Here is a 10,683-nt window from a genome sequence, read left to right as displayed (position 1 = left end):
AACACTTAATTGTGATTTTTCTGATGTCCTCACTTTATTTACCATAGAAAAAACGTGTTCAGTCACAGCATTAGTTGCTGGTAAGGACAAGGCATATCCCACAATTTTTAGTGCATTATTGTATGGAACATGGTTTATTTAAAAATGATGAAATATTTCTAACCATTTGTTCTCTACTGTGATTTTTGCTGATGCCCAAGAGTTAACCTTTTCCTTATCAATATATTTTTGTAATAATGATACCTCGTAAGTCATAAGTGTCACTTTCAAGGCTGGCACTAGACTTTTTGCTGCCACTATAAAATATAAATAATATGAGTACTGTCTGCTAAATTCATGAAATAAATAAATTCCTTACCTAAATTATCTGACTAGCTGATTTGTTGACATCACTTGTTTAACTAGCACTAGCACACAGTACCATGTGTATCGTCTGAGAGTCAGTTACAAAATGTTTTCATCATTGCCAATGCCAAAAAATGCCATTGTTCATTAAGTCCAAACAATGGTGGTCAAATTTTAACAACTGATCAACAATGCGAACTTTGATAAGCAGTTCTCAATCAGTTCTCAACAATTATTTGTTACTATTAAAGTTTAACATTATAAAATTAACAAAAATAATATAAAACTCATATCCTGGTGAAACAGCCACATGGCAGCCGAAAACCATATATTCCCTTCCTGTTCTCCCGCTGTTCCCTAGCTTGTCGTGCAGTCTTTCCAAAAATCATGACTTTTTAAAAATGCTGTGGGACGTGGGACAAATTGTTAAAAAGCAGAATGTCTGGTCACCTTACATACCCAACACAACTATGTAACAAAATGTCCCATTCTGGGCAGCACCTGTGGCTCAAAGGAGTAGGGCACCGGCCTCATATGCTGGAGGTGGCAGGTTCATACCCAGCCCCGGCCAAAAACTGCAAAAAAAAGTCCCATTCCTCAGAAGTCAATGCTCAAGTTTACCTATGAGAGTAATTTCTATGCTTTGATCAACATTGAGGGTACACTGACTGAGACATTCTCTGTAAGGGTTAACAGAAATACTAAACTACATCGTAAGAGGAAGTGCTAGGCTAATTCAACCCCCACGTGAAAAGGCTGGATGAAAAGACCAGTACTGGTAAGAAAACTGGATAGAACTAGCTACATTGTACAAGACTTAGATGGAAACACAGAGCACAGCGCAGGGCCCCTCCCCTCAGGACAGCATAACCCCTCCGCCCTCCCCTCACATTTTAAACCTATCATAGGCCAAAAACTACATTCCTAGCCTTATATAGACTCAGCGTCATAAAGTAACCACTCCCCCTCAACTAACCCTATATAAGATTGTACCGATCCCAAATAAACAGCTTCGGCTCAGCCTTCTCCCTATACTGTATGAGTGGTTGTGTGATTGTGTCCACCCTTTCCTTCTCCCTCTCATACGCCGATCACAAACTCCCTGACACCGCCGGCCGGTCGGGCAGTGTCAATTCTCAGGTTGGATGGTGTATAAGTTTACTGAGGGAAGAGGAAATGAAAATGTGCTCACCGGGAGGATGTGGAGCAGGAAGCATGGAGGGGCTGAGAACCAGCGCTCACCAAAGGAGCTAGGATTAGTGAAGCTCTCAAAGAAAGATACTTCTACTTCACAGATTATGATTCTAACAGTCCTGTTAGACCTCTTAGAATCTTCCAAGGTACTATTGACCCACAATTATGCTAATTTTCACTTAACATTAGCATCCAATGCATTGTTAGGCCCTGTATAGTCATATATCCGTTGTTACATGCCATTCCCCTGGCTACATGTGTTCCCAGGCAGTCTTCCAGGACTAGAGTATTCTTCACTATCGTGCCTTCTCCCAGGAAAGGTATAGGCCCTGTTCATCCCACCTCTTCTCCTTCTTCCTCCATTTAAGGTTCTTAGTTCCTCCCAGCAACCACTGCTTTTTAAATCACATGGTACTATTTCTGTATGAACTATTCCTGTTTATATTTTGCTCTCTCCTAGTGACTCTTATTTGTTTCTAAGTATATACCTCATGTTAATCAAGTTCCATTTTTTCTACAAATGTAGCATCACCTTTCATTTCTTCTTATAACAATGATGATCTAATTCTAGTTGACAGCATTATTTTTCTTCCAGGAGTTAATGAATTTGTTAGTCAATACATAATACGCAAACATGGACTGAGAATCATGGTATATATATATTTAATAAGAAATGCCTTTAAATATAAGGAGTCTTAAATCTTTGAAAATCAATGATGGGAAAAGATACTACAGGGAGTTCTAAGCAAAAGACAATTTTTTTTTTTTTTTTTTTTTACTGTAGAATTATATTTTTATTTTGGGTAAAAACCCACAGTAATTTTGGGGGGCTGTAATTAAGATTTAACAGCACTATAATTCTAACAAATAACTTAAATATCCTCTTGAGATAAATATAATAATATTTTATAGATATTTTGGAACCCCAATATTAAGACTACAAATATATACTAGCCTACATCTATCACCAATAACTCATACTGTTTCTTTCTAATGAATTGACCATTACATTTTCAAAGTTCTGAAATAGCCAACAGACCATAGAAAGATAATTCTTTAGGTGCAAAAGACAATTGATTAGCTATTGTCATGTATCATATGATAAGAAGGAATGTTCAAAGTGTGAATGTTCATAGTAGATCAGTCTACAAAAGAATAGATAAACAAATCAGGGTGTGTTTGTAATCAAAGAGTCAAAGCATGATCACAGCTATGTGAATCAACATGGATGATTCTAAGAAGTATGTTGTTTGCCACACACACAAAAACATGACAAGTACATAAGTAGGATTTAATTTATATGTAAAATGATCATTATTAATGATATATATGTGGTTAAACTGGAAACAAAAAGCAAGAAGAAAATTAACTCTGTATTAGCAGATTTTATAAAGTCATCTGAAAGCGATGTAGGCAGAGGGAAGGTAATAGATCAGGGAGAAGCATCCAAAGGCTTCAAAGTATTGGTCACATTCCATTTCTAGAGTGGAGTGGGGGAATACATGGAGGCTCCTTTTGTTATTATTTTTTAGATCTTCAATGTGTTATAAGTATAATTTCATATGTATTTAATAATTAATATCAAAACATTAATAACACCATACTGAAAAGAAATGGGGAAACATCTAGCAATGGTTCTACCTACTATAATGGCTAAACTAAAATTTGTTACATGAGCGCTTCTTTTCAAGAAATTCATAGAGTTTGGCAACTTTTCTTGTGGGATATAAAATTTGTAATGGATCACAGATTTTCTGAAAATTGCCACGAGACTTTCTGGTCTCATGTTCTATTAGGAACACAATAATAAAATATTAATAACAGATTCATAAATGGTGAAACACACTTAGTGGTGCCATTTGTTCAGGAATTCCTATCACAAAGTATACACACAACATATCTTAAGAGGCATACAATCTACATGTGAGTGTCTAATTTCTATAAATGATGACTAGAGAGAGTAAAAATCCAGGAATCAACCATGATTTATCAGTCTCCCATCTTTCTCCATGCTGGTTCTACATAACATCTGAATTCATCCTCTCTTCCATATTCTCATTGTCTCAACTTTGGCTCAGACCCTCATTTTTTCTTTTACTTCTTTAATAGTTTTAGTAATAGTAAGAGATTTCCCTACTCTGTCTCTTTGTCTGCCTATTCTTACACAGAATTTGTAGCCAGCTTGAGCTTTTAAGATACAAATCCTACCCCAAAAGTTACTTAATTTCCTACAGAATAAAAACTAAAGTCATCTTGATATAAATCTTAAAAATACAGGTACAGCCTAATTTTCTAGTCTCATGCATATCTTATGCTTCAGCGTTACTGAGTTCTTCATACTTCTCCTGAGGTGCCATGTAATTTCTTGAAAAGACCTTTGCATATGTGCTTCCCTCTTGACAATCGCTATTTCTCTTAGTAAAACTTTACTCTCTACAATGTGACTTCATTGTGACTTCTTTTTTTCTCACCCATTCTGACTTTATCCCATTCCTTGGCACAGTTAGGCATTTTATCTTCCATAGTTAAGATACAGGACATATGTCTATTACAAGGTATTTCATAATATAGTAGAATCATTACTCCCATGTGCCTTGAGAGAAGAGACTGTAGCTTATTTCTCTTCGCATTTCTGAACCCAAAACATTAGGTGAAAATAGTTTCATTGAATTAACCAGAGAATCAAGATGATTAAACCTATGAAGAGGGCAGACAAATGCACACTTGGGCATAAACCTGGAAGGGAGGAGAAAGACTGTGAGTTTCATGCTAGAAAGTAAGGAAGTGAACCAGAGAACATGATGAAAAAGTATGTTTCATTCACTCAGAGCAAAATACTCCTCATCACCTACCATTGGCCTTAATCAAATCAAATAATCTTTTAAAAGTATTTAAAAAACAACAGTGAGTCTGGATAATGCATAGTTTAAAAAAAGAAACAAAAAAAGAAAAGAACAAAAGTAATAAGTGTAGTTTGTTTGTTTGTTTGTTATTTTGGTGCTCTCAATCTATGTCCAGGAAATGCCAAGCAAATATTTTGGGAAAGAAAACCAGTCCACATGGGTGCAGGAGCATTTTTGTGGGCAAACAGGATCTATGTGATGAAATGTTTGATCAAAATATTTATTTGAAATGTTGGTGCTCTGCTCAACTGAGGAAAGGTTTCTATCTCAAACATTTGCTTTTTGTCATTTCGAAAGTCAGTTCAGTGAATCCAATTAACTCAACAGAAAAGACGATCTAAGGCCAGGTGCACTCTTTTATTCCTTTCCAGAGGGTCTCTCTGTTGTTTAAACTTCCTCAATCACTCCAGCATTTGTCTGGGCTTCTGGGAAATCAACTAGACTGTATGCATCTTCCTGGGGGAAGAAAAATGAAGGGACCTGTAGTGGATTGCTGTAGTCTGTATAAGCTTTTAGAAGCCTGACCTCACAGCCTGCTCCCCGGCAGCATCATCAACTACCATTTCACATGCGCTTGCCCTGCACTAGGCCCTGGGCAAAGCACTTTACATACATTTATGGTCTCATTTTGATACATGGCGGGTGGCACCCAGCTGGGGTCATGCTGGCAGCTGTGGAGGACCTGCCTTGCCTTCTGCATCTCTGCCCTGGAGGTTTTGGTGTGGCAAGATGAAGGGAGGAGAGGGCTGGAGAATAAAGTGCAGCAGAGAGCAGGAAGCACTGAGAAAGCCCCCTGTCCCTGGTAAGTTGAGGGAGAGCATGGCACAGGCTGGGCTGCTGCCCATGCCAATCCCAGAAACACCCTTGGACTTAGAGAGCACTCCTCTGGCTGCACCACCCCCCTGTGAGTATTTCATAGGCCCAAGGGTGATAAAGAGTTATGGGATTCAGGGAGGAAGGGGGAACCCCATTTCCTAGGCCTGGGCAATTTCATGTAAGTTTCCTTGCCCTGGGCAATTTCAAGAAGGGAATGGCTCATTCACCTTGCCCAAGAGAAGGACTGTATGCATTCATTTGTTACCAAGTCCTGGCCAAATGTAACTACAAAGGACCCATGTGACTAGATATACCCTTAGACAAAAGGACCCCAGTGGAGATTTTCCAACTTAAGTCTTTCCCTCTTCCTGGTGCTTTTTCTGTATTCTTTTCTGTCTAATAAATCCTATCTTACCACTGATCTGTGTTCCCTGGGTTCATTCTTCAATCCCCAGACCAAGGACCTACTGAAGAAAGAAATTCTGGTAACAATTTCACTGTCACGTAAGGAACATATTTTGCCTTCATTTTACACAAGAGAGAACGGGGTCTCAAGAACGCTAACTACTTGTTTAAGATCACATAACACTGAGGCACAAGATCAAACTCCACTACAAATGCAAATTTCTGTGAAATTGATGAAGTTAAGCATCGGGGCTTCTCAATTGCATGAACCTGTAGTCTTCATTTTATATATTTTCCTTAGAGAAGAACTCAGAAATTATAGAAGCCTCAGGCCTCTAAAGCCTGGGTCTGCCCCATGCAACTTATTTATGTCAGAACCAGAATTCAAAGCCCAAACTTGCCCATCCCAAGTTCTTTGCCTTCTTAATTGTCCCTCAAAACTGTTTACAGGACTTGACATTTTTAAAGAAGTGCTCAAGGCATTTTGGTAAATAGATGAATGAAAAAAAAAAAATGAGTGAAGAGCACATATGAGAAAATCCATTAGAAAAGTCACACTCTCAAACATACTACTGAGAGTTTGACCATCTACATGGTTATATAAGAACCACCTGTATGTTTCTTCATGTTGCTCCATGTGCTCTCTCTGGAGATCAGTACGTTTGTTTAGCAGTGTATCATCTGTTGCTGGGGCAGAAATTAGAGTCAAGCTCTCCCAAGTCCCTCAAGCTAGTGTGATGGAAAGCCAGTTCCAGAGTTTTTCTTGCTGGGATTATCACCTGGGCTGGAGTATCCCAGTGTGACTATTTATAATTTTATTTGTTCCTATTGTGTAACGAGAGGATTGTCCCAGCTATTTTTACTCTACTAAACTATTTGGAGGCCTACTTATTTCCCACTTAGTGACTCTCAACTAATTGAATGGTTGGAATAAAGGTCCATCTGAAATGGACTTTGGGCGTATTTCTCACCCACTTAATTACTTTTCTGCTCATTGGTACAATTGAAAGGTTTGCTTGCCTTAGAGAAAGAATACTCAGATAAATAGTAGGAAAAGTGGAGAAGCAGGAGGTAAGGTTAGGCATGGAACATTTTATCTACATGTAACCCATAAGCACGCAGTTCACTGAAGAAGTAAAACTACACATAGAAGATCCTAAAGGCTCACACAGTTACCTCCCTTGCAATGCATCTACCCAATATTGCAGAAGGACTATGTCACAGAACAACATTCCTGAAAACAATATAGCTACTCGTGGTCAAGTTAGAACTTAAGCCTCATTTGATTCCATGTCTTTGTCATCTATAAAAATTCAGTCAGAATCTTGTCATATTATTCTTTTCATGTCAATCTATTTGTAATCTTTGATATTAAAACATGTTTATGCACACACGGTACATTTGTAAAATACAGAAAAGCACAAAGAAAATTTAAAAATGACCTATATTCTTAGCCAGTAGTATTTCACACATTTGTTGTCTTCCAATATTTTCACATATACATGTATATACAAGAACGTTTTCAGAGAGGAGTTGGGATCATACAATCTATAGAGCTTACTATAATTTTGTAACAAAACTCAGTAACTGCGGTTACTCAGTCTTTTGCACAGTCCGACAGGTCTAAAGAAATAATCTGAAAATTAGTCTGGAAATAGGCTGTAAGCCAAGTCAATAATTAACATCACATTTATTTCTGTATTGAAAATTAGGATTCTGTTTGTTTAATGGCTTATCATCCAGAGCAATCTATCAATTAAAAAAATAGGTTTCAAAAGTATATCTACACTCTAAATCTTTAATTTTCTTATAGTAACTTAAATTTAAAATATTTTTTCCCATAAAGTTGAAATTAGGGAATAAGTCTTAATCTACAAACAACTGTCTTTCCTGTTAGAGGCGCAACTCGAAACCTAATAAATAAGATAGTTATGGTTTGCCAATTTAGATGGTTAGTATTGATTCATTCAGAAATCTGTTATCACTAGAAAAATGAGTAAATGAATTTAGAATGGCCCAAAGCATGTTACCTAAAACATTCACACTGACAAGGGACTTTCACATCTGGCATATCTACCTAGGTTTTATTTTAAACGGGTCACAACATAAAGTCTGGAATTTGAGAACTCGTTGATTTGGCTCACATAATCAACTCAAGGTTCTACCTTGGAATTTTGAGCCTTCAAAGTCACATTTTTTTTTTGAGCAACAAATTCAATTATCAATTGAAGATAATGTTGAAGATTATTGCTTTGCACCTTTACACCTATATGAATTCAACAAAGGTGGCAGGCCTCTTTCTTCAACATTAGTGGAAAATAGAAACGAGGTCATGTGGTCTCTCTACCATTGCTATTTCTAGCTGTGGTTACTCTTCTTGTCTTGAGTCCTATCAGCAGTTCTGATAACTGCTTCAAGTAGAAACCAATAGCTGTTTGTCACCACCAGCAGATACACTATTAGCTTCTAGATCAGCAACAACCATACATATTCTTTCTCATTCATTATTCTATTTGTGAGCTCTTCCTGTTTTGCGGTCAAACTTTTAATTTTCTTCATGTATTGTTTTCTAGGTTTTATACAACTTTTTATTTTATTTGGTTTTTTTTTAGCATGGTAATATATAATGTTGATTTTATTTTATTTTTTATTTTTTATTTTATTTTTTATGTGTTTATTAGGTTTCCACTTTTTGCCTTCACAAAATTAAAAAGGCTTAAAATTTAATAACAATGTTTAAGATAAGGACTAGAAACATAAACCTCATAAAGAATGAAGATAAATACATTCAGAAAAGAAAAAAGATGGTTGCTGCATAGAAATATTAAGCAATAATAATAATGCAAAGAAAGTAACATTCATATTGTCAAAAAAGAGTATGTCTATTATAGAATAGTTTGACTGAGGTTCAGTAAGGAGTCATCAGTTAACTTATTATATAACTTTTTATCTGTTTATTTTTTATAGTTCACCAAACTCCTTTAAAAGGATTATTTTAAATTCTTTGTCTGCTATTTCACAGATCTCTGTTTCTTTAGGGTTTATTCTTGGAATTTCTTGGTTTCTTTTTGATATATTATGAATTTCTGGGTCTTTGTAATCCTCGTGTCCTCATTTTGCTGTCTGTGCACTTCAGGACACAGCCATCACTTCTGGCTTTATAAGTCTTCTTTGGTCAGAGACGGATCTTCACTACTGTGTCTATTCTGTGATTCTGGATGGGCCGGCTGGTAGTGGCACTGGAAAGGCAGAGCTTGCTTTCATGTTCTCCAGATGGCTAGGTTATTGTCTTTGTTCTGAGTTTGGATGGGACACATAGCTGGGCTCTGGTGGGCAGAAGAACTATCAGATGGGCACTTCAATAAACTCTGACTGGACCACAGAGTATATTTCTTGGCTAAGTAGTATTTCTTTTTGAGTTCTGCATAAGGACAGGCTTCTTAAGAAGGCCCTCAGTGTTAGGTGGAGTAGATGCTCAGGATGGTTGGGGACCAGCTGCTATGCTCATTAGAAACACATAATAGAGCGTTTCTAATGAGTCTAAAGCTGAGTCTCATTGGCTTAGCTTTGGGAGGTGGTTAAGGGTGAGCTGAGTGCTGTTTAAACTTCTGGGTGTTGCAGAATGAGGCCCCTGCACGTTAATGAAGTATGCTGTGGAAATTTTCTTCTTCTGTGGGTGAGATCTTAGAGTAGAGTACAAGGTAAGGCCTGGAGGTTGGGCATCTAGGAATTCAAGCTGGTAGAACTTCCGATCACTGCTGGGAGCAAATACTTTGACTCTGTGTGTGGGCTATGTTGCTACCTCTAATCAGACACCATCTCTGGCAGGTACACAGAACTGTCAAAAAGATCTGTACGTTGGTCATGGTGAGCTCCTCCTCCTCACTTTGTTTCTACCTGCTCCCAGGTGACCTAACTAGGATGTTACTGCTTGCATTCCCATGTGGTGAAACTGAAGTAGGCTTCCTATGAAGCATTATGGAATACCTGGGAAGCTGGATGTCCACCTGGAGTTTCTCTTTTATCACTGTAAAAATCACAGACCCTGATGAAACACCCTATGTGGTGTATACTGACTTGGGGGGTTGAGGAAAAGGGCAATGTTGTCCAACTGAGACCATTTCTCTTGCCTTTGCAATGTGTAGTTTATTCAATTTGGGGCTCCACACAGATGTCTTGGGCTCATTCCCAAATTTGGGGTTTTCACCAAGATGTTCTTACCCATGAATAGTCACTAGCTGAATTTTCTGTTGGAGCTAATGAAGGTTGTGACCTCCTATTCTGCCCTCTTGCTGATATCCCTTTTCCTGGAGTTTTTAACTGTCAAAATTGTCTGCCCTAGTGGCCTCCAGTGATTTGTCAATTAAAGTTGAGGTTTTCTTAGTCTGATACTGCTTCCTGGGAAGATGTTTGCTCCAGGAAGTTGTGATTTTATATATCTGCTTGTCTCTTTAATTCTGGGGGCCTTGTTCTGTGACATCATTTCTCTGATGGATTTGTGGATAATTAAACTTTATAATTTGTTCAGCTTTTTAGTTGTTATAAGGAGGGAGTGGCAACTTCTAAATTCCTTAGGTGTTTCAGAAACTGGAAGTTACCTTTGAGTAATCTTTTTGTTTTCTATTGACCCATAGGTGCAATGTTGAGTTAATCTTATTTCCAGTTAATCTTACGTGACTGTTTTTTTACTCTTTCATGCTTCAAAAATATCAATAATATTATACTTTAGTGAGGGTAGTTGTGAGGAAGCAGGTAGACTTCTGATGATGTATTTAATAGAGGTCTAAAGTAAAACATAAGAAAAAAATTTTCATAGATAAAATTAGTCTTAGTCTTAAATTTCTTACTTCAGAGCTTCCGTGATCTTCATATTGGAATATGCTTTCCCCTGAGAATCCATGAATATTTTGCACCAGGCATTCTGGCATGAATATTTTTAAGAAAATCTATTTCCAAATTCTGTACTGCCATATGTATAGTTTCCTAGGATTGATTTGCCTGATAATTTTCTAGAGGCCAA

At 37.3% G+C, this 10,683-nt stretch overlaps 1 pseudogene; it reads right to left on the bottom strand.

Moving 5' to 3' along the window:
* Nucleotides 1-2,517: 2,517 nt before the first annotated feature.
* Nucleotides 2,518-2,637, bottom strand: LOC111723445 (annotated as a pseudogene).
* Nucleotides 2,638-10,683: the final 8,046 nt, after the last annotated feature.

The sequence above is a fragment of the Otolemur garnettii genome, unplaced genomic scaffold (assembly GCF_000181295.1).
Source record: "Otolemur garnettii isolate 467f Iridium unplaced genomic scaffold, OtoGar3 scaffold00011, whole genome shotgun sequence".
NCBI lineage: Eukaryota > Metazoa > Chordata > Mammalia > Primates > Galagidae > Otolemur > Otolemur garnettii.
Note: the sequence above shows the minus strand (reverse complement) of the source record. Positions and strands in the feature narration are given on the sequence as shown.